Consider the following 25,086-nt stretch of genomic DNA (forward strand, 5'->3'; position numbering starts at 1 on the left):
TGTTGATCCTTTCCTCATCTAGCTTTATACTGACATGTCATTGGTCAGTATATTCAGTTCTTCAGTTCATGGTGTCCTGGTTCCCTGAGAGCCATTGTGCCAGTCTCCTGAGGGCCCAGTGTCCCCTTCCAGGCTATCTGCCTCTTCCTTGCCCTGGGGCTGGATGTTTGATCACGGTGTTGTACCAACAGAGCTGCGGGGCCTTGCCCTCTGTCAGCCAGTTCATGGGCCCAACAAGAAGCTTTGCATCCAGTTGAAGATCAGACTAGAGCCTCTGTGGTATTACTACAGGGGCATGGCTGGGATGCACTCCTAACAGCAGCCTGGCCCTCACAGCCCCTATGCCCTAAAGCCCTCCTAAAGTCTTCGGTGGGTGCAGGTTCCTTCCCTCTCTTCCTAGCTGTCATGTGCTAAGTTGTCCCAGAACTACTGCTGTGTGTAGCTCTGCTCTTCCCGCCTCCCCCTAGGCCACAAGGAAGTATTCATTCCCCCAGCTTGCCCAGAATGTTTGTGTGCAAACAGGTAAAGTGGCCCTGCCCATCTGGGAAGTAGATACCTTTTATAGGAGAAAAGTGAATTTTGAGCCAGGGGAACGAGAGTTACTAGGGGGTGGGCGTTTATATGTTTACACACACTGCACACAAAGGTATGAAGCTAATCCTTAGGTTTTCGGATAGAGTCTTCAGAGATCACACAGCTAAAACTTAAATATATATCTTTTTTTATAAAATTGCATATATGACATAACAGTACAATCTTTAAAAAGAACTCATGTGTGGCCCTGGCCAGTCAGCTCAGTGGATAGATCATTGGCCCAGCGTGCAGACGTCCTGGGTTCAACCCCTTGTCAGGGCACACATGAGAAGTGACCATCTGCCAACCATCTGCTTCTTTTCCCCTCTCACAGCCAGTGACTCTAATGGTTTGAGCATTGGTCCCGGGCGCTGAGAATATCTTGGTGTCACACTTGATCCGAGTGTCAGTCTCAGGCACTGAGGATAGTTCAGTTGATTCGAGCATTGGCCCCAGATGGGGGTTGCTGGGTGGATCCCGATTGGGGCTCATGTGAGAGTCTGTCTCACTATTTTCCCTACTCTCACTTAAAAATGGGTGGGTGGGGGGAGAACTCACACAATGTGGAGACACGGTGGATAAAGTGTTGATCTGTAACTCTGAGGTCCCAGGTTCAAAACCCCAAGGTTGCTGGCTTGAGCAAGGGGTCACTGGCTCAGTTTGAGCCCCCTGGTCAAGGCACATAGGAGAAGCAATCAAGGAACAACTAAAGTGATAGAACTACAAGTTAATGCTTCTCATACTCTCTTCTCTGTCCCTCTCTCCCTCTCCCTCTCCCTCTCCCTCTCCCTCTCAAAATCAATAAAAAATAAAGAATTCATGCAGTGCCAAAGACTTTTTAAAACTTTGTTATTGTGAAACATAACAAGTGCACTGAGAACTGTATAATATATAAATACTGTACATAGTTTAGCAAAGAATGGTGAAGCAAATACTTATGTCACCCCCAGATCAAAGAGATCCTGCCAGCACCCCAGAAGTTTCTCCCACCCCCAGAGGCTCTATTTCTCCATACTGCCATGGTCACTATTTCTTGCTTTTTGAAGATTTGCTCATCCATAGAAACAGCTCTAAATATCATGGTTGTGTTTTGCCTGTTTTTGAACTTTATATAAACGGAATCATAAACTCTACATGTTGTTCTCTGTCTGGCTTTTTGCCTCAGAGTCATGTCAGAGAGTCACATCCTGGTTTTGATGTTGGTGCATTTCTGGTACTAAAGCTCATTTTCACTGATAAACAGACAATCTTTACAAATTTTTACATTTGTACATTTTGTTTGATGACTCTAATGCTGATGTTATTAAGGCTTTGGTAAGTGAAGTGATGGAAAGGACCATTTTAAGTCAGTAATGCACAGGTGGTCTGTGGCTTTCCAAAGTGGACACACGTGGCTTTGGTAAGTCGGGGAGCTTCAGGGTTGAGGATAGGAGGATCACGAGGATGCTACCTGTTACTCCCTCCCTGGGGTGACCACTTACAGCTCGGTCGGCCTTCCAGGTCTGCGTTCTGCCTTGACCTAGTTGGGAAGGAGGGAGGGACAAATAGGTAGATGTAAAATATAGAGCATGGGGACTGTTTTTAAGTGCTGTGTTTTTAATTGTAAGAGAGAATATGCCATTCTTCCCTGTTGTTCTTGAGGTTTCTGAGTTTGTTCTTTGATTAAAGCAGCCAATTTCCTTGTAAGATTCCACTGCAGGGTGGAGTGAAACTAGACAAGGCAGTTGCAACTCCCGTCTGGCATACCAGCAATCAGGGGCCTGAACAAATGCCACACTTGCCAGTGATTCTTTTATTTAGCAGACGGTTTGGTATCCGCCTCCCGATTTTATTTTACTTTTCCAATAATCTTGGCAACTCCATAGCTTCTCTCCGTTCTTACAGATGTTGGGAACTTGGAAACTGGAAGGGAGTCAGCAGAGGAACCAGCAGAGGCTGCCTGGCTTGAGATATCCTCAGTGCTGAGTCAACACGGGATTGTGAGTCAGGAGCCACAGATGTGCAGGCCTGTGACCATCTGTGTGTTCACATGTGTGAGAGAGACACACACACAGTGGGACATCGAGAGACAGGGAACAGGGACCTCAACATAGGATAGAGATCCAGAGAGATGGAGTAGAGATGTGGATAGATAGGGACAGGGACAGAAACATGAGACCAGTTGGCTGGTTAACTGGCTGTTTGGCTAGCTAGTTAGTTGGTCAACTGGGTGGTTAACTGGTTAGTTGGTTATCTCGTTGGCTGGCTAATTGATTATCTGGCTAGGCTGCTGACTGGTTGCCTGATTGGTTTTGGTTTTTCTTTTTATTTTAAAGGACTAAAATACTTATGGAGGACTCACCCTGATCTTGGTGCTACCTGGGATATGGAGCTAGAGCAGTAAACAGTGGCTGCAGGCATTTGGGTGTCTGACCACAGTTCCCCACTCCTTCCAGCGAGGGCAGCATGAGTGCAGCCACTTTGTTGGCATATGGTTGTTTTTATATAAGCATGTATGTGTACTTACCATGTGTCATTGCTAGGGTATCTTATGGGAATCATCTCAAGCTCCGCCAGCAGTCTAATGAGGTGGCACGGCTATCTTTCTGGTACATGTTGGGGCCTAGATTTGATCCCAGGCCTTTGACTCCAGACTATGAGCCTAATTTCTGCCATAAAATTATGCATGCATGGAGGGAAGGCATTTATTGAGCACCCGTTGTGTTCACAGCTCTATCCCTGCTTTTTAGACATCACAGTGGTTAGGATGACCTTAGAGTCAGCTAGCTAGGTTTGGGCCCCACCTCTGCCTTTTTCCCTTGCTGGCAGATCTTGAACAGGTAACTTGCTGCTCTGAGCTTCAGTGTTCCCTTTTGTGGGGAGAACTGTAGGGCCCCCTGCCTAGGGATGCTGCATGGCTGGAATAGGGCCAGCTCTGAGTCCAGTGTCAGGTATAGCTTAGGGAACTGGACCAGTGGAGCAGGACCCCAGCCTGGGCTCCTGGATAGAAATGTGCCAGCTTTTGTTCTCATACAGAATGGTCCCATGAATGGTCACAGTGCAGAATCTGGAGTGAGCCAGACCCAGGTTCAGACCTCAGCTCCTCCTGTCATTATCTTTGTGACTTTAGGCAAGTAATGTCTTTTCTCAGAACCTCGGTTTCCCCATTTTGTGTGGTGAGTGCTCTGCACAGGGCCTGGCTCTCAGCAGCCCTGGTGATTACTGCTGGCAGCTGGGCACCACCCAGGATAACAAGGCCCACTCGTGTGTGTCCAGCTCCCTCGCTCCCCTCCCGTCCTGACCACGTTGTTCCTGGTGGGCTTTACTACCGCCCACCCCAACCCAAAGTCCTCAGGTGACAGTAAGCAGAGCCGGAGATGCCCCCAGCTGACTCCCCAAGAACAGGATGGGAAAAATAGCTTTAACAGATGTTCTTTGACAAGGATTCCCTGGCTCTATTTAATCAAGATTGTCAAATATTGATTTAATCTCCAGGCCCAACAGATGTGATCTTAGCAGGTTTCTGTGGCAATTAGCCAGGATTAGTTTGCTAGTCAGGCTCCATGCTGACAAGACACCATCTTCTAAAGGTGGCTTGACCTGGCCACAAGAGTGAGCCTTGTGAGGAAACATAAATATTTAACCACCAGTCCAACCTGGGTAGCAGCAGCCAAAAGAGCAGACCCAAAAAGTTGCCCCATGCCATGACTGGTGACAGGGTTCCAGGGAGCAGCGTGGCCACCCACTGGACTGGCTAGAGCTACTGAGATCCCTCGTGATGTCAGGCCGCCTGGAGCAGGGTTGTGCCCTTGATGACATCACCCCAGAAGAGCTCCCCACCAGAGGCCCTCGTTCTGCCTTTCAGGCCCCTGGCCCAGCTCTGTCACATCACCCCCACTGTGCAAGTGTGGCTGCTGCTCCTGCAGCTCTCGGGTGGGTCTGGAGCACGTGCCTGTTCTCCAAGAAGCATACTTTTTGTTTGTTTAAGATGTTATTATTGATTTTAGAGGGGGGCGGGAGAGAGTGAGATCATAGTTGCTTCACTTTAGTTGTTTATTGAGCTATATGCCTTGACGGGGCAAGGCTGGGCTTCCAATCAAAGACTTCGGTGTTCCAGGTCAAAGCTTGCTCCACTGCACCACCACAGGTCAGGCAAGGAAGCATCCTTTTTTATTTTGGATTTCAAAGTCTCATTTGAAATGACTGTTACTGCACCCAGAATTGAAACAAGATGCTCTAAATTCACATGTGCTTCATTCAGGGAAGGTAGCAACACCCTGGCTTAATCCACCCAGCCCTACAGGGACTTGGTGGTGAGACCTCCCCATGGCCCTGGCTCTGGGCCCACCACAAGAGAATCGCTTGTCCCTCTTCCTGTTTAAGGTAGGCCACCCTAGGCCACTTGGCTTCCGAGCCAGAGGATGCAGGGTACATTCCAAAGCTATATTTGGAATGCTTGTTTATAAAATAATCCAGCTAATACTTGTATATCACTATGCCTGGTATATTTTTAGTCTCTACCTTTATTAACTCATAACATCCCTATTTAAGAAACACAGCTGTAGTTAGGCTTGCTCACTTGTTTTCTGACTGCCAGCACTTTTCATGATGAGTGCATGACCACGTGGCAGAAAGCCACATGGGTGTAGCCTGTGTAAGACTATGGGCGCTTTCCTTCAGGGGCGCTTTTCCCAGGTCGCTCTCCCGCTATGAGGGGTGGTTTCCTCCTGCTTCCCTCAGCCTCCACTGTGAGGGCTGGTGTTCCTGACCTCTTGCCCTCCACTGCGAAAAGCACTTTTACTTTGCTGATCCACTCGCCTGTCTTTGCGAGCCTCCAATAAATGGGAATGGCCCCATGCTTTCTGGCTCCACAGTTTCTCTACCATCTTCCCCAATCCAGTGTGAACCTGCCTGGCCTGAGACACCAGCATTACACCCTATTATTATCTCCATATTACAGGTGGGGAAAGTGAGGTCAAGAGAGGCTTGAGTCCTGCCAAGGTCTAGCTAGTTAAGTCGCCAGAGCTGGGACTTGAAGCTGGGAAGTTCTAACTTCTGTGCTACAGCTGCCACATCAGTAAACATCTCCAAGATTGGTAATAAATAAGAAAAGCAACTATGAAGGTATTAACATTATTAGTTCATCTCTTTATATAAAAGTGTATAATGATATAAGCATTTAACCTTTGCAACTTCAACTGTACTAGCAAACTAAAAACAAGCTCCATTGCAGCTTCAGCACGTTGGGGGGTGCGTAAGCCTCCGTTTCACTGAGGAGCATGTGAATACAAGATGGTGCCCCTTCCTCCCCTTCCTCTGTGGGGCTGGGTGCAAACATCTCCAGGCCACAAAGGAGTCTCCGTTTGGGAAGATGCATAGTTCTCAAACTCCTTTGGCCTTAGAGGCCAGGCAGATACAGCGCCTGGTGGTCTTCCATTCTGACTGCATTCTGTATGGTCAGTGCTTTTCAAGGGGTGGCTTTCATTCACTCTGCCACACTTCCCCTCACATGCTCACTTTTAAGATGGAACTCTCAACTTCAGTCTGAGACTCCTGTTGGGTCCAAGTTCAGACACGAGGGACAGAGGGGTGCGAGGTGCTGGGAGCTGGAAAAAGACGCGTGGACCTATAGGCAGATGATGTATGCTTTGCTGGGTGGTAGCAGCCTGACACAGCGCACAGGATTTTTATAGTAAATCACACAGATAGCACCAAGTCGTGATTACAAAATGTGAGGGTAACATCCGTTATATAAGGTGAGTGCGCATGCCTACTGTCCTGGCCTGTTTCCCTTAATTGTACATGGCCAGATATGACATAGTGGACCTGTCCACGCTAACTTCATCTTCTGCTGTTTACTAATTCTGGGGAGACCAGCTTCCCCACGCTCTTACCACTTAAACAGTCTGCACTTGGGAGGGTACACGGGCCCAGGGTGCTGTTCCTTGAGCCCATAGGCCGTAACATGAGTATAGGGAGCAGCGGCCTACTACTAGGAGGCCACGAGAACCAGAGAAACTGCAGTCCACCTCCAGGTGGACGTTAGATCATTCCACCATATCTGAAGAGGGTCGTGGGAGAGGGCCCGTATAGCTGGCACCTCAATATCTACAGTGTGTCTGAAAGTCATGGTGCACTTTTGACCGGTCACAGGAAAGCAACAAAAGACAATAGAAATGTGAAATCTGCACCAAATAAAAGGAAAACCCTCCCAGTTTCTGTAGGATGATGTGGCAGCATGTGCGCATGCGCAGATGATGATGTAACACCGTGTATACAGCAGAGCAGCCCACGGCCATGCCAGTTGAGATGTGGATGGTACAGAGGAAAGTTCAGTGTGTTCTGTGGCTCGCTAAATTCGAATCCGTGATCAAAGTGCAACGTGAATATCGGCGCGTTTATAATGAAGCACCACCACATAGGAATAACATTACTTGGTGGGATAAGCAGCTGAAAGAAACCGGCAGTTTGATGGAGAAACCCCGTTCTGGTAGGCCATCAAACTCCGAAACTGTCTGCATCGGAGGCCAGGTGACAAGAGTGGGGGAGACTTGTAACTGATACTCTAGCCTGGTCCCCCAGGGATTTACTAAGGCAATCCAGGGAGTACCAGACTCAGTGGCTATCCATGGCCGTGACCATAGGGCCTCCCCTCTTCCAGAGGGAAGGAGGCCGGCAGGAGCAGGGCCCCCACAGGGCCATGCTGTACCAAGAGTCTGTAGAGGCTATACGGGATATCTTCCTAAGGAGCCCTAAAAAATCTGTGCATGAGCCCACATCAAACTGCACTGAATAGGTATGAAACTGGGAGTTTTATTTGGTGTAGATTTCATATTTCTGTCGTCTTTTGTTGCTTTCTGTGACCGGTCAAAAGTGCACCATGACTTTACGGACACACTGTATATCTTGCAGAGCTTGGGCTACATTTCTTTGATTATCTGGTATATACACACAACGCTCTACATGGAGGAGAGCACACGTACTTCCTTGGGTAGCTGTCAACAGATCCAAGGCCATCCTATTTTGTAACACCACCTTATGCATCCGAGTAGTTTCATCCATCATCAGAGTTAGGGCCTGCTGGGTTTGATCTAAAGCCTGGGCTATGTGCTCAGCTAAGGCCGTCACCTCTAACTCTACTTTATAGCCCTCCTCTGGGGAAAAAGACAGCTAAAGAATAAAACCATCAAGCAGTACATTTCTCTCTATGCCAGTGGTGGCACACCATGTCCCAATTGTGTGGGATTTCTGGCAGGGCCTTCAGGACATGCCCTGCATTATAGGGTCTGCCCCAAGCATACCTCCCAGTCCAGTTGGTGGGGAGCTATGGCCACCGTATCCCTGCAAACCCACACGTAACCTGGGGTACCATGTCCACTGGTTTGGTGCCAGTGTGCTTTTGACCATTCCATTAGTGGCCAGGCTTTCTTACAAAGGTGATGTTAGCTCTTTTGGGATCCACCCAGCTCTGCGATGTCCTGTCTCCCATTGCTGCTCTATGCAATGGGGAGCTTTTGCACGGAGTTCTACTTGCTCTCCCAGAAGCCAGCCCCACCCATTCCAGATTGCATATCCTATAAATGGCCACAGATGTGGTAGTTATGCAGTAGCAGTGTTTCAGTGGTGTGTTGCATCTCAGGCCACCTGTTGGATAGGTCTTGAGTAGCTAGCCAGGACCAGTTGTCCACAGTCGCCAGTTGGATATGCTACAGGAATCCACCAGTGGCACCAGTAGACAGTTCAGTGCACACCCAGCAATGAGACACATTGTACACTTGAGCATAGTTGTGCGCCCAGGACACGATGCTGTTGGCCGAAATCATCCTGGCCAGAAAGACAATAAAGAAACAGACACCATTAAAGGCAGGTCACGCCCCTCAGACAGGATGCAAGCTACTTTCTTACTATGAGATGAGATGGTAGCAGGCAGTGGGGGATGTTCTGATCGATGATACCACACCAGTTCCCCCTTGGGGATTCCTGTTGTGGGAACAGGGAACAAAACCGGTATACAGGGGACAGGTCAAACAGCCACAGTGAGGGTGCCCTTCAATAAGGTACCCTTCTTCTGCTGTGGGGCAGACACTGTCTGCATCGGAGGCCAAATGACAAGAGTGGGGGAGACTTGTAACTGATATTCTAGCCCGGTCCCCCAGGGATTTACTCAAACAATCCAGGGAGTACCAGACTCAGTGGCTATCCATGGCTGTGACCACAGGGCCTCCCCTCTTCCAGAGGGAAGGAGGCCGGCAGGAGCAGGGCTCCCACAGGGCCATTCCTTGGCTTTAACAAGTCATCCTCTGTACTTACTTTCAAATGCAGGGCTTGGGGTCGCTCCTGTAGCATCCTATCTATCTGGGACAACCCCGTATGTCTGAACTGCTCATTGAGAAGGTGCACAGCAGAATTTAAGCTCTGTGCCTACCCCTTCAAGCGAGGGGGAGATCACACCCCAATCGTAACTTTTTCTTTAGTAATCTATTATACTGTTCAATTACTCCTGCTGCTTGGGGCCTGTAGGGACTATGGAACTGCCAAGTCACATCTGTTTCCTCAGCCCAGACTCGTACCAAATGTCCATCAAAATGGGTTCCTCAGTCACTAGCAATACTCAAGGGACACATACAGGGCACACAGGTGTTCCAGAGCCCTTATGGTTGTCTCCTGTGTGGCCTTCTTGGCGGGGTACGCAAACAAGAGGTCAATGACCATGTCTACAGCCTTCAAGGCATAGCACAGCCTTTCTCTGCAGCCAGAGGTCCTATAAAATCTACCTGCCAATGTTGCAAAGGCACTACCCCATGGACTACCTGTCTACTCTTGGGCTGTAAACCATACCTTTTGGGATACATTCATGCACAAGCTGAGCACTGTCATGCCACTTGTAGCACCTCTACAGGGGCCACCTCAAGTCCCCAGCAGCAGGCTATGTGCAACATGGTTCTGGGACCAGCATGCCCCAAGCTCTGATGCAACCATCTGGCAGTGTCTGTTGTGGGGAAGCGGAGACTACGTACCTGTGCCAGGGCGCTGGCTTCATCATTTCCTGGGCTTAGGAGGGGATGATACCCACTCAATTGGTAAATAAACACCTGTTTTGTGGGGCCCAGAGCCCACAACTCCTGGCACATAGCCTGCCCCCTGACTGGGTGGTGCCCCACAAGCCACTTCTGTTGCTTCCATTGTGGGAGCCACAATGTAAGACCCCGTTACATGGCCAAGCTGTCCGTACCAATATGTAGGGGCCCACTTTCCTTACTGATAACTATCCATAGCTCAGCCCACTGGCTGCTTTGCCCTGTCCCTGATTCAGCCCACATTTCACTCATGTCCAAGTGGACGGCCACTGCAGTCTAGCTGCTAGGATTCCCCTGGCTAGACCCATCTGTATACCACACATCTGGCGGCAAGGGAAGCGTCTCTTACTAGGGACTGGGGGTGACATCAACCCCATGCACAGCATCTGGCAACTCTGCAAAGGTACTGGGGCCCAACACTTTTTGCAGCTCCTAAGTCAGAGGGCTAGTACTCAGTATAGCTCTCTGTTCTAGATAGGCACCCCATTTAGCCAGAGCAGGGGTTTGCGCTATGCCCAACCTGGGTGCAGACACCCATGAGCGCACCCATCTGGCTGTGGGGTAGGCAGTGTGGACTTGCACCTGCCCCTGCAAGGTAATGGATTCACAGGCCTGCAAGGCCACATAGACAGCTGCTAGCTGTTTCTCCACCAAGGAATAGTGATTCTCAGCACCTTTCCATAAGCCAGAAGCCTATTGGGGTGCGTTGTTGCCTGGTCTTCTGTCATAGGTCCCGTCCAAACCCGTCAGGGGATACAGTAACATCTGACTGGAAAGGCTTAGTGGCACCAACTACTTGTAGGGCCTGTGCCTGGGCCCCTGCCCGCTTGGCATCTGTAAAGGCTCGCTCTGAGTCTGAAGTCCAACCCCAGACTTCCCCCTTCCGACACAGCTGGTAGAGAGGGCGAATGGTCTGTGCTAGACGGGAAATAAACAACACCGATACCCCCAGGAGACCCTGCAAAGGTCTGTAACTGACCATCTGTAGTCGAGGATATGCTTGGACCTTATCTATTACTGCTCTAAGGATTACCTTGGTCTCAACCAGACAACTCCCAAGAACCTGACAGATAAACCAGTCCTTTTACTTTACTGGCATTGACGGCCCAGCCCCATGTTTCTAGGGCACCTTTCAAACTCTCTGCTGCTGTCTCTAGATCTGTAAGAGAATCAGAGGTTAGCATTATATCATCAGTATAATGAAAGAGGGCCACCACGGTGGCTAGGCCCACAGGGCCAGATTTTTTACCACTAAATCATGGCAAATGGTCTGGCTGTGCAAATAGCCCTGTGGCAAGACAACAAAAGTCTATTAACGCCCTTCCCGCGTGAAGGCAAATTGTTCCTGGCTCTCCGGGGCGATGTCAATAGAGAAGAAAGTGTTGGCCAAGTCCACTACATAGTGGTAGTGTCCTAAAGTCAGAGTCAACCTGTCCATTAAATCCAGCACTGATAGAATGGTGGCATGAAGTGGGGGAGTCACCTTGTTCAATTCCCAGAAGTCAACTGTCATGCACCAGGTGCCATCAGGCTTCTTCACTGGCCACAGCAGGGAATTAAAGGGGCTATGCGTAGGCCACACTATACCAGCTTTCTCTAGTTGGAGGATAGTCCATCCTATCTCCTTATGTCCTCCAGGCAAATGATATTGACACACCTTCACTAGTCACCTGGGAGTAAGGAGCACCACATCCTTGTGATGTGGGTGGCCTCTTAGGACTGGCTTTATGGCTCACACCCTCAGGCAGAACTCTCCTTGCATGGTGGCAATAGTAAGCCCCTTCAAAACGTCCATCCCCAAAATATACTCTGGTATTACACTGTGTATGCTTGTGGTGGCAAACCCCCAATGCCTAACGTGAGCATGGCTTGTGACACTAGAACTGCTGGCCACCATAACCATCAATGTGTGCTCTGGGCCCCCAAAACTCCCTGGGTTCCCATACAACAGGACACCCGTACAGTCTGCACTGGTGTCCACCAAAGCTGGGACATGCTGAATATTCCGGGGGGGACCAGTAAATAGTTAATTCAACATGTGGCCTCTGGTCTTCTGGGGTTCCCCCCTAGCCGGGTACCTTGGCCTGACCCCTAGTCAAGGAGGGCAAAATCCTCCCCAGGGGTACTCAGTCTTGGATCTGTATAGAGCGTGCAGAAGCCTTTCTGGCTCCATACTTGGTGGCCTTCCAGAACCTGTGCTCCTTTGGCAGCTGTTGCCACAAGGCCAACAGGACATCACTAGGCTGTTGATCTATTTTGTCTTTGTCTACCCCATCTGCCAATAAATCAATCCACATTTGCAGGCAGGAGACTTTCTGGAGCCCCTCCCGATAAGGGCTCATCCAAGCGACCTTTGTTTCCCCCCTTCTGCTATACGGGACACACCATTCTACAATTCTGTCATTTGATTTCTACATCACACAAGCTCACCATGGCCGTTGTTATCTTATGTATGTGTCGATCCACTTTTGGGGTGAGGGTGACCACCAGAGAACCAAATGCCGTAGGTGGTGCGGAAGCCAGTATTAAGTCCTTCGTGCAGGTGGTAAAGCGCTCATCATATGGCCCCCAGGTGTTCAAACTAAACATTGCCTGGCACATACCCATATCCTGGATCACCTGCACCAGGTCAGTGTAGGTGGTCCACTTAGTCAACTCCTCAGGAAGTTCTCCAACATCATGCCAAACCATACAGGCCACGGCCATCAGCCAGTCCATCAGAGAGGGATCATCCTGGGTACCTCCCATCCTGGCTGATCTGCAGTTGCTGTCTCAAGGATGGATGTATGGTGACGGAGGCCAGCTTCTCCATTTCATCAGGTGATAATTGCAGATTGTCTGCCTCTTTGTCCCATAAACGAAGGAGCCAAGCTGGGATGGGCTCCCCCAAACCCTGCGGGCTCTGTTTCCCCAGCTCCCACAGCTTGGCGGGAGTCTTAAGTAGTGTATGTGGTAAATTCTGTCACCACCAGGGGGCCCTGTGGACCACCGCCCTGGGCTAGAGACTGGTCATGCTCCAGCCTCCATTCATCACCAGGTGTGCCTGCCTTTTGGACCAGAGGTGGGTCCTCCCCCAGACGAGCAAGCTCTCGCTCAAGAGCTTGTACATGGGCTTCTAGCCATTCCTCCTCAAGCCATAAATCTCCTACTTGAGCTTCACAAGCCAGAGTGCTTTCATGCTGCTGCTTCAAGACTGTGAGGAACATCCAGCCAACTTGGCCAGCTGCAACCTGAGACTTCTCAGGAATCGCATCTTCAAGGACTCACAGAGCCTTCTCCGAAGCCTGCAGCCTCCCATCCACTTCTCCCCACTCCTCAGGAGGGATCTAAGACATTAGGACCACAGCCATGGGGTACCACAACCCAGTTTGAGGCCGTATATTCTCTAGCAGGGTGGTGGGGACACTTCTCCTATCCTGCTAGCTACACCAAGTGTTGAATTCAAGTTCGAAGGTGAGGGACAAAGGGGTGCTAGGGGCCAGGAGCTGAAAAAATGACGCATGGAGCTGTAGGCAGATGATGTGTGCTTTATCGGGCGGCAGTGGTGGCCTGACGCAGTGCACAGGATTTTTATAGTAAATCACACAAAAGTGGCACCAAGCTATAATTACAAAAAGTAGGGGTAGCATTATCAGTTATATAAGGTAAGCACACATGTGTACTGTCCCGGTCTGTTTTCCTTAGTCATGCATGGCCGGATCTGACTTAGTGGACCTGTCCACACTGACTCCATCTTATGTAGGCTGTTTTCTAATTCTGAGGAAACCACCTTCCCCACAACTCCCTTCCCCCGTTCAGTTGTGAACGTTTCCTTGTAGACTCACAGAGAAAGGTCTGGAAGAATGAAAAAGGTATTCACAGAGCTTCTCTCCAGGATGCAGATTCACAGTCGGGCCTCATAGGGGATCCTGAAGAAGGTCTTGAACTTATATGCTAGCAAAAATTCAACACAGAGATTCCTAGAGGTGGAATTGCTGTATTGAAACCAAAATAGGCCTGACCTGTGGTGGCGCAGTGGATAAAGCGTCGACCTGGAAATGCTGAGCTTGTCTATTGGAAGCCCCGGGCTTGCCGGGTTAAGGCACCTATGAGAAGAGAAGCAACTACTACAAGTTGATGTTTCCCGTGCCTCCCCTGGCCCTACCTCCTCTCTTTTTTCTAAAAAAAAAAAAAAAAAAAAAATCAATAAATAAAATCGTTTTTAAAAAATTAAAAAAAAAAACTAAAATAGTATGCTCATCTGAAATTTCAATGCACTATTTCAGTTCATTCTTCCTCTACCCATAGGGGAAGAAGCTGTTTTACACTCTTAGAAAGAGGACAGGCCACCGGGAACTCTGAACCATGTGGGACCCTCACCTATTTGAGTATAATGCTTATAATTGATTGCCTTTGCCCCTTTGGAGACTTTCCTCCATGCCTAGGTAGGAATGTGGGTCCCTTTTGAATGCTAGAGAGGATTTAAATTAAAAACACTCATTGTCTGGGTCTTTGACATTAAATATAAAAGTGGAGGTATTCACGGTGTGAATAATAAATATTTGGCCTTCATCCCCAGTTCCTGGCAGAAGAGCTTCTAAACCCCTTGGAATTTTATTTTTCAATTTTTTATTTATTCATTTTAGAGAGGAGAGGGAGAGACAGAGAGAGAGAGAGAGAGAGAGAGAATGGGGGAGGAGCTGGAAGCATCAACTCCCATATGTGCCTTGACCAGGCAAGCCCAGGGTTTTGAACCGGCGACCTCAGCATTTCCAGGTCCACTGCGCCACCACAGGTCAGGCCTAAACCCCTTGGAATTTTGAGTGATGGGTGGGTCTTTCGTTATTCATAATAAGACCTTTGCAACCTTACCTGGGTTTATGCTAATGAGGTGACTCTTCGTAGACCTCTAGATAGCTTTTGGGTGGGAGCCCTTCACCTGAGCAACCAACCATGTGATTAGAGAGTGTGAAACATTTAGCGCCACCTTCCTGACATCTGGGGAAGGAAGAGAGGCTAGAGATTGAATTGATCACCAATGGCCAGTGATTTCATCAATCGTACCTACTAATGGAGCCTCCACACAACCCTAAACAACAGGGTTTGGAGAACTTTTAGGTTGGTGAATGAATCCACATGCGGGGAGGGTGCCCCCCCCCCAAAAAAAAAAACTCCACAGGAACAGAAACTCCTGCACTCCAGACCCTTTTATAGACTTTATCCTAAGTATCTTTTCATCTGTCTGTCCATTGTGTCCTTTATAATACACTGGTAATAGGAATGTATTTCCCTGAGTTCTGTCAGCTGTTAACAGCAAATTGTTGAACCTGAAGAGGGCGTTATGGTAACCCTTGAATTATACCAGCTGGACAGAAATGTGGGTAAGCTGGGACCTACTGCTTGTGATTGGCATTTAGGATTGGGGGCAGTCTTTTTGTATGTGTGTGACAGAGACAGAGAGAGGGACAGATAGGAACAGACAGACAGGAAGGGGGAGAGATGAGAAACATCAGTTCTTTGTTGTGGCACTTTAGTTTTTCATTGACTGCTCTCTCATTTGTGCCTTGACCAGGGGACTACAGCAGAGTAAGTGACCCCTTACTCAAACCAGCGACCCTGTGCTCAAGCTGGTGAGCCACGCTCAAACCAGCAACCTTGAGGTTTCAAACCTGGGTCCTCCGCGTCCCAGTCCAATGCTCTATTCACTGCACCACCGCCTGGTCAGGCTGGGGGTGCAGTCTTGTAGGACTGAGCCCTTAACCTGTGGGGCCTGCACTACAGGTAGTTAGTGTCAGGACTGAATTAAATTGTAGGACACCAGTTGGTGTCTGCAGAGAATTTGAGAATTGCTTGGTATGGAAAACCACACATTTGGTGTCAGAAGTGTTAAGAGTGAAAAACAGATTATAGTGGTACGCAGCCGTGGTCAAGGCCCTGCTCATTGTTCTTAGACCTGATGGAGTAGAGACCTTGCTGTGGCACTTTCTAATGAGGTATCAGAGCTAATCCATCTTGTTTCTGGAGGAGTTTTAGAGTGGTCCTGTTCCAATTTCCAAGAAAGTGGGAGGAGTCATGGGGGGGGGGGGGAACAGATTCTTAACCTGAGATCTGGTGAGCTGTTGATGTCTTTTTCAGAGTTTCATCCTTATGAATTGATTTTGAAGATGCTTGTGTCATTTAGGTATGGACACAACACACTCATCATTGAACTGCCTCTTATTTAGGGTGGTGTGGGAATCAAACTGTAAAGGTTGAATGAATCCCAGCTGCTCCCCCTCCCAGCTGTGTGAGACTTGGCCACGTGACCTTTGTCTCACCTGTAATGGGCATGTTAAAAGGGCCTACTTCATAGGGTTATTATAACACACAAGTTCATGGATGCCAAGCATGTCATCCTGTGCCTTGTACATCAGGAAAAGTCGTAGTGTTAGCCTTACTGTTTATTTCTGTCATCACCATTTTATCCCTCCCCTTGTTACTGGACTAAAGGGGTTGGTTTGCCTGCTATCGTAAAGCCCAATAAGATACTAATAGGAGCTTGTAGCAGAGAAAGTAAAGGTTTATTTTTAGGAAGTGGCCCAGGCCCACAATCACAGGTAAGCTAATACTGAAAGATCTGGCTCCCCAGTGGCTTTTAGGGGACGGGTTATATGGGGGGAAACCATTCATCACCGTAGGGTCAGGGTTGTGGCCTCTACTAATTGGTCAGTGCATCTGGTCCTCATGTCAGCCATGGTGTCTCTTCACCTGGCTTCACCACTTTTCTGGACCTGGAACTGAAACACAAGAGAGGCCTAGATGTCACCTCTAGTTTAACTGAAACTCTGTCTCTGGTTAGTAGGCCCAAGGCTTTGTTCCTATATTTGAAGCTGATAAGAACCTCATTGTCCTGACGGTTTAAGGGTTAAAGGAGTAGAAGTACAAGGTAGAGGGAGTTGGGTGAGTCAGAGGGCTCCTCCGCTGGACAAGGCCAGTTTGAACCCAAAGGAAAGAAGAAGAAGGTCAGATTAAAGAAGTGAAGTTTCACCCTGGCCAGGTAGTAAAGTGGATTAGAGCATCACCTCGCTGTGCCAAGGTTACAGGTTCAATCCCTGGTCAAGTCACATGCAAGAATCAACCAGTGAATCTATAAATAAATGGAATAAGTCAATGTTTCTCTCTCTAAAATCAATAAATAAAAAATTTAAAAATAAAATAAGTGAAGTGTCTGCACAGTTACAGTCTCTCCCCTCTACGTGTGGCCAGAACACTTACAGAAGCCAGTCCACTGCAGACTTGAAGCGGTTTAAGTCTAAGGAGGATACCTAGCCAGATAGCTCGGTTAGTTAGAGCATCATCATCCTTATACTCAAAGGTTGCAGGTTCAATCCCCAGTCAGGGCACTTAAGGAACATATTGATGTTTCTGTCTAGCTGTCGATATATAAAAAAAAAAAAAAAAGTCTTAGGAAGACAAAAGATACTCAGATGCTTAAAAATCCAATAGGTTAACTCCTGTAGTTGAGGATGTGTGCAGAGCCCTGGCACAGCAAAGGGAAGACAGGGATGTGGAAGAAAAGAAGACACCGTAGGCCAGCAACACTGGTAGACAATCGGGGTATGGACAAGACTCCCTGGAGCAGCAGTCCCCTGAAATACCTACCTCAGTTGTTCCCCAGTGCCCTTCAGACCAGTAATGGTGTGACCCTCTCAGCAACATTCAGCCCTGCAGACCACCTGGCCCCTTCGGCACACACCCACCACTCAGGCCTACACCACGCCTGCTTGCCAACCCTCTGCCTGGACCTGCTTTGCCTGGAGTGCTCACTCTCTCTCAGATTTAAATCCTCCGAGCTTGGTGTCAGGCCCTCCTCTTTGCTCTCTCTTCCCTTCCTCTGCCCTCGGCCCTGGCTACATGTTAGAATAAACTGCAGAGCTTGTAAAGGACACCCCCCAGACCAGCTGATTCAGATTCTCTGGGGGTAGGTTATAAACACCTGTGTTTTTACAAAACTCCCTGGTGCCTCTAGTGGACAGATGGGGAGAGAACCACTGCCTGGGACAGCCTCACAGGGTCCTCCTTGTACACCAGCCACTCCCAGCTTTCCTGTCCCTGCTTGTCGGCCCCGCTTGTCAACACACCTGGTACACATGGCAGGTGCCCTCTCTTCATGCAGGTCCCAGGTCATACAGCACCCCCACAAGCCTCCTGAACTTCTCATCTATAGATAGATGAGTAGCCCCCCCCCACACACACACACGGTCACATTTTGTTCCTTTATACTCCTTGACCACCTGTGAAATTACCTTGTTTTCTGTCCTTTTTTACTTATTTCTCTGGCCTCTTTATATAGCAACTAAGTTCCTGAGAGCAGGGGTGTGGTCTGTGCTGCTCAGGGCTTAATCTTCAGCACCTACAAGAGTAGCACATAGGTGTTTAAGAAATTTATTGAATAAATGGTTGGATTTAAGTGCTCAATGTTTGTGGGATGAATAAATGAGTTATACATGCCTGGTAAATATTGAGTAAATGAGGGTAAGTTTTAATGCTTTCTTGACTGAATGAATTTTTTGGACTGAATGATTTGTAAGAATTTGGTAGTATTACAGGGAAAGACCTCAGTTCTTGTCTTGCTTGAAAGAATTCAGTCAAGAGACTAAATGTGCCTGACCAGGTGGTGGTGCAGTGGATGGAGCATTGGACTGGGATGCTGAGGACTCAGGTTCGAGACCATGAGTTCGCCAGCTTAAGCACGGGCTCATCTGGTTTGAGCGAGGCTCACCTTGGACCCAAGGTCGCTGGCTCGAACAAGGGGTTACTCGGTCTGCTGTGGACCCCTGGTCAAGGGCACATATGAGAAATCAGTGAACCGCAACGAGGAGTTGATGCTTCTCATCTCTCTCCCTTCCTGTCTGCTATCTGTCCCTCTCTCTGACTCTCTCTGTCTCTGCCACAGGAAAAAAAAATTTTAAAAAGAGGAAAAAGGTTTTTTTTTTAAAAAAAAAGAAAAAATGTAGCAAGTAAAGGAAGAATTTATTGGCCATGCAGAAAGAAGGAGGAAAGGGGCCTTGAAGAGACAGGGTCGGGGTTAGCCCGGTACAGGGAAAACAGCTGTGTTAGGCTTGCTCACTTGCACTCTGCATGATCAGTGCATGAGCACATGGCACAGCCACATGTGTATAGCCTACATAAGGCTACGGGTCCTTTCCCTCAGGGTGGTTTGGGCAGCTTACCACTGCGACAGGCCATTTCCCTGATCGCTCAGCTGCTGCCTCAAGAAGAGGTTTTCCCTGTTTGCTAGTCTGCCATTGCGAAAATCTAATAAACAGGAATGGCCCAGCACTTTCCGGCTCCACAGTTTCTCTACCGTCTGCCTGAATCCAGTGTGAACCTGCCTGGCCTCGGCCACTAACATTACACCCAGATGAGCTGCTGCTGCTCACTACTCCCGTGGTGGTAAATCTCGTGCAGTTCCTTAGAGCTTAGGAGAAAGAGGTTCAAGGACTAGGCACCTGGGGGAAGAAGAGGAGGTGGGGGAGGGGAGGTGCATGCGTACCCCTGGAACAGAGAGTGCTCTGGGACTCGCTCATAAGGAATTTTAAGGGTGGGGATTTTAGGAGAGATCCCAGCAGAGGGTCTTAACAGTTATCAGTTCTCCCGGTGTGTCTTTTAGAGTCATGTTCTCCACTAATTGCGCGGTGCTAGGGCAGGGGGTCATTAGTCAATGTAGCTGGTCCTGAGGTCAGCTGTGGCATTACTTTGTCTAGTTTTGCTACTTTCCTGGGCCTGGAGCTGAAACCCAACTGAGGCCTAGATGTTATCTCTAGAGGGTTAATGCTTAAGCTCTATTTTCCAGCCTTCCTGTTTGTTCCTCCTCTAAGGTGGTCTGAATCCCATGACCAGGGATATGGAAATCAGGGGCGTCTAAACCGCATGACCAGCAAAAGGAGGAAAGGTCATCCTGGGGGTGAGGTCCTTGTTTTCCCAGTTTTGGCCATTGCTAGGCACGTGGGGCTTTCCACCCTGGTGGCCTTCTGTGCCTGGCCTGTACTCCCTGCTCTGTTCATGTCTGTCTAACTGCTCCCCTGTAGGGAAAACAGCTGTAGTTAGACTTGCTCGCTTGTTTTCTGGCTGCAAGCACTTTGCATGATTGGTGCATGAGCACGTGGCCCAAAGCCACATGGGTATAGCCTGTGTAAGGATATGAGTGTTTTCACCGGGTGGTGATTTTTCCAAATCACTTTTCCGCCACTGCAAGGGGTGGTTCCCTGACTCCCTCAGCTGCCACCACAAGGTGCAACAGCGTCCCTGATTCCTTGTCCTCCACTGCAAAAGGTGGTTTTCCTTTGCTTATTCACTCACCTGTCTCCGCGAGCCTCCAGTAAACGGGAACGGCCTGGTGCGTTCCGGCTCTGCAGTTCCTCCACCGTCTGCCCGAACCCGACGCGAACCTGCCTGGCCTCGCCACCAGCATTACACCACCGCAGTAGGTGTTTGTATGAATGAATAAGTTATAGAGACTAGTTTTTTCTGAATGAAGAAATGTTTTGTATGTGCTCAGAGACTGAATTGCCCAGAGGAGTCTCCATTCACTGTGGGCCCCTGAGAGTAGCCCTCAGACATAGCCCTGAGCTATCCAGACCTCTTAGGTCCTGCTGAGTCCCCATCACTGTGACTGGATTACATTTCCATGGAGGTGAAACACCTGCAGTAGATAAGGGCAGCCCTGGACAGATAAGGCTGCCTGGGAAGGAGGCCCTGGATGCTCTCCCCTCACCCCCATCCAACCCGTGAGAAGGGAGTGCCCTCCCTCTCCCACTCTTCTCCCTCCCTCTCCCACTCTTCTCCCTCCCTCTCCCACTCTTCTCCCTCCCTCTCCCACTCTTCTCCCTCCCTGTCCCTCTCCCTAAGCATTTCTTTCAGCTTCTTCCCAGGGGCGGATACATTTGGGCACCAAGCAAGCCCCATCTGTCTTTAGGTTATAAACCCCAGCTGAGCTAGTGCTTCCTGATCTGTTCATTTATTCATCGTATGTTTGTTAATGGCTTTATATTTACCAAGTCTGTGCTGAGGATGCAGGTAGTGATTAAGATACAAATTCAGTGCCTCACAAACCTTTTTTGTGGCAAACAATTAATTACATGGTAAATTGCATATATTGATGCAGGTACCCAGAAGAGAAAAGCAGAGTGCTCTGAGAGCTCAGATTGGAGACTGAACAAGGTTGGGGAGTGTGGGGCAGCTGTGTTAGGCTTGCTTGCTGGTTTACCAGCTGCAAGCCCTTGGCCTGATTAGTGTGTGAGCACATGGCAGAGGCACGTGTGCATAGCCTATATAAGGCTATGGGTGCTTGCTCTCAGGGGGACTGTGGATGGCAGATTGCCTGCCTGCCACTGTGAGGGGCCATTTTGCTGTTTGTTTGTCTGAGAGGCGGTTTCCCCTGCCTGTGTGCTTCTCTGCCATTGTGAGACTTTATTAAACAGAATGGCTCAACCCTTTCTGGCTCTGCAGTTTTTCTACCGTCTGCCAGAATCCAATGGGGACCTGCCTGGCCTCGGCCACCAGCATTACAGGGAGAGGAAAGTTGTGTGGAGAAAGTTGTATATGTCCTGAGTCTTGAGAACTACCTAGGTAAGGGAAAGGGCAGCAGGAATGGCATGCACAGTGGCCCTAAGGCAGCAAGCAGGGAGCATAGGCATAAGGGAAACTGAAAATAGGACATTGGGGCCTGAACTCTGTAATGCCGGTGGCCGAGGCCAGGCAGGTCCACATTGGATTCTGGCAGACAGTAGAAAAACTGCAGAGCTGGAAAGGGTTGGGCCATTCCATTTAATAAAATCTGACAGCGGCAGACAAGCACACAGGCAGAGGAAACCGCCTCTCAGGCAAACAAACAGCAAAATGACCCCTCACAGTGGCGGGCCGGCAATCCACAATCTCTCTTGAGCACAAGCACCTGTAGCCTTATATAGGCCATCCACACATGGTGCCGCTACACAACCCAGTTGCCAATCAAAGTGCTTGCAGCTGGTAAACCCGCAAGCAAGCCTAATCCAGCTGCCCCATAAGCTGGTACACCAGTGAGCAAGCCTAACCCACCTGCCCCACAGGTTCCCAGAGCAAGGGGAAAAGTAGAGGGGAGCCTTGAGGGCTGAGTTGAGGATTTTGAATTTTATCCTAAGATTGCTCTGCCTGCTGTGTGGAAAGGGCATGTGGGAGAGCAGGAGCAAAAGCAGAGGCATTGTGAGGCTGTGGAGTAGCCAGCCATTGAGAAGTCAAGGCAGCTCAGACCAAGGTGGGTGGTGAGAGAGTGAGCAGGAAGTGCAGTGGTGGATGGACATGTGGAGTGAGGGAGAGAAAGTGTGAAAGAGGATGTTGATGTTTCCACTTTGAACCCTTGGATGGGAGGAAGTGTCTTTCACTGAGATGTGGAAGAAGCAGCTGGCCTATTGCATTCCTGTTCGGACAAATACTCTGGTGTACTACCCTGCTGACATCAGTCTTGGGTGTATGACTCGTTTTGAGTTTTAACCAATGAAATGTGAGAAGTGACATGTCATTCCTTAGTAGGAGCCTTAAGGACCATTGCATGGTTCAGCACTGTCTCTTAACCTCTGAGATTGGCAGGGTCTCAGGTAAAGGATGAGCTTTCAACTGGGAGCAAAGCTGGTATGAGCAGGGCTTTTGGCCAACCCTTGATGGACATGCATGAACAAGAAGCACACTTTTGTAAGTCCCTGAGCACTGGGGTTCTTTGTTACTGCAGTATAGGTTAACCCATCCTGACTATGCTGAGAAGGAACAAGTTTTATGGATGAGGAAAGATCAAAGGTTCAGTCGGGAATGTTCAGTTTGCAATGCATGTGATGCACATATGTGGTGATGTCAAGTAAGTAGGGATACCTACTTGTAACTCAGCAGAGTGGTTGGATCTGGAGGTATTTTACTTGTGTCACCAGTGAGGAAAATGAGAATCAGAGAAGCCCAGGACTTTGCCCGTGATCATCGGAAGGGCTGGTGCTTGAACTGAAGACTGCCTGATTTCAGGAATGAAGGAAGCATCTGGGTCAATCCCAACTCTGCCACTTCATAGCCATATGGCCTTAAGCACATTATTTCACTTGTCCATTCCTCATTTTCCTCATATGTAAAGTGAAGATAATGATACCTACCTCATGGAATTGTGAGGGTTAAGAGAAATAACAAATGTGAAGTGCTTTAGAAAAGGACCTGGGCCACGTGAAAAGATCGTAGCCATGGTACCTGCTATTCTAGATGTTGTTGTTTTATTTGTCTGTCTTTAGTACAGTATTTTGTTAGAGAGCTAAAATGTCCAGTGGTGGGAAGTGGAATAGGGCTGGCTTTAGGTCCAGCTTGGTACAGAGACAGATGATGACCTCAGGCCCCTTTCACAAAAGGTTCTCCACTCATGATACAAGATGTCTGCAGTGATTCCATTTCTCACATTCTCTCAGAATAAGGTTAAGAGGGGAAAGCACAGCTTTTAGCCCCAGTATTCCTGGCAAAGACATCACTGGGTCTCACTGGTTCTGATCGGATCACACGGTTTGTTCCTGTGCTCCAGAAGGAGCTCCTCTTCTAGCCCACTGGGTAGGAGTCAGAGAGGGCAGGTTCCCAAAGGGCTGTTGCTGCGAAAAGGAGTCATGAAGTCTGGGGAAGCAAATCACAAATGTCAGCCACTGGAAAGCTTGTGCTTTTCTCTTCTGCTCTGCCCTGTGAGGGTCTGGCACACAGTGCAAGGACACGGAGGCCATGGTCCTTGCCTGTGTTTCCACTCTTCCATCCAACAGGCTTTGGGAGCCTGATGAGGGAGCATCCTCCCTGCTCAGAGTTCCCCAGCTTCTTCACAATCTACAGCCTGGGAGCATTCAGAGATGCTGACAGACCCTGACTTTTTCAGGGGCCAGTGTGCCCATCCCCAGGGATAAGTCTCCACTGGTCTAAGGGCAATCAGAGTGATCACAGATTCTGGCTTTCCCAGCTTGCCTGGCAAATAGAGTAGCTCTAAGCAACCACATTCTGGCCAAGGAGACATAAAAGTCTATTGAGGTGGGGGAATGTTCTGGCAAAGATTCTCCTTCCTGATTGGGTCAGATAGGTAAGAAGAACACTCTTACATCATCCCTTTCTTTCCCCCTTGGCCATGTTTCATTGAAAAGCATGGCTGTGGTTGCCAGCTTGCAGTCATTTGGCCACAAGCCAGAGATGCAAGCCAGCAGCACACTGAGGGTAGGCAGGAAAGAAGGAGAAAGCACCTGATGTTACCCGCTATCCCAGGGGTCGGGAACCTATGGCTCACGAGCCAGGTGTGGCTCTTTTGATGGCTGCATCTGGCTCGCAGACAAATCTTTAATAAAAAAAAATAATAACATTAAAAATATAAAACATTCTCATGTATTACAATCCATTCATTTCCTACCACTCATGTTCATGGTTGCGGGTGGCTGGAGCCAATTACAGCTGTCCTCTGGGACAACACCAACTTTTTATTGGATAATGCCTAACGTACACGGGTTGTTGTATGGCTCTCACAGAATTACATTTTAAAATATGTGGCGTTCATGGCTCTCTCAGCCAAAAAGGTTCCCAACCCCTGAGGTATACCAAGCATGGAGCCGTCATATCTTGCCTCCTTGTTACATGAGATAATGAAATCTCTTCGTCGCCTAAACCACTATTGGATGATATATTCTCTTACTTGCAGCCAAATATATCCCACCTCTCTTTCACTGCTTCTGGCTTCTCATTGTGCCACTGTCTTGGCCTCATTGTTTCCCCGCCAACTATTCCCAGCTTCCTTCCTTGCACACAATAAGTACCGTGTATTAGGGTCCTCAGATGGCAACAGCAGAAGCCACACTGGCAATCTTGGGCTTATAGAAGTAACAGGAGACCAGAGGAGCAATCTCAGAAAATAGGCAGGAGCCAAGGAGAAGCCAGGTCCACTATCCTCTGCCATTGCAGAACACTCTCCAGCCTTCATACTCTTCTGAAACCTGCACATATCCAGCAGAGAACACTTGGCCTGCTCACTAATCCATGGTCCTGTCCCTACCCCTGGCTGTGCTGTTACTGGGGGATGGAGGATAGAACTCAGGCCAGAGATACATGTAGGAGCAATAGTAGTAGCCGTGACTGTGATGGTGGTGGTATTGTCCCCATTTACAAATTAAATTTGAGTTACGGTTTCAATAATCAGGCCATGGCATACCAGAATCTGAAACAAGGCTGTCTGGCTCATAATGGGGATTCCCCATCAGGAAGATCAGAGTGCTTTTAGGAAGGAGAAGCTCACCTTACCAGTTGTGGCACAGTAAATAGTTTCAACCTGGGATGAGGAGGTCCCAGGTTCAAAACCCTGAGGTTGCCAGCTTGAGCCTGGGCTCATCTGGCTTGAGTGTGAGATCATAGAGATGATCCCATTGTCGCTGGCTTGAAGCCCAAGGTTGCTGGCTTGAGCAAGGGGTCACTGGCTTGG

At 48.9% G+C, this 25,086-nt stretch overlaps 1 protein-coding gene across 9 annotated transcripts in view; it reads left to right on the forward strand.

Annotated features, from left to right (window-relative positions):
• Positions 1-25,086, forward strand: part of SIPA1L3 (signal induced proliferation associated 1 like 3) — a 326,815-nt gene that overhangs the window by 176,675 nt on the left and 125,054 nt on the right. For 2 of the 9 annotated variants that reach the window (XM_066348335.1, XM_066348338.1), the window contains one exon: positions 19,469-19,554. The exons of the other annotated variants lie outside the window; for them this stretch is intronic. The gene's annotated coding sequence lies outside the window, so the exon portion shown is untranslated. The remainder of the gene's footprint in view (positions 1-19,468; positions 19,555-25,086) is intronic. 9 annotated transcript variants of the gene reach the window in all.

The sequence above is a fragment of the Saccopteryx leptura genome, chromosome 9 (assembly GCF_036850995.1).
Source record: "Saccopteryx leptura isolate mSacLep1 chromosome 9, mSacLep1_pri_phased_curated, whole genome shotgun sequence".
NCBI classification, from domain to species: Eukaryota; Metazoa; Chordata; class Mammalia; order Chiroptera; family Emballonuridae; genus Saccopteryx; species Saccopteryx leptura.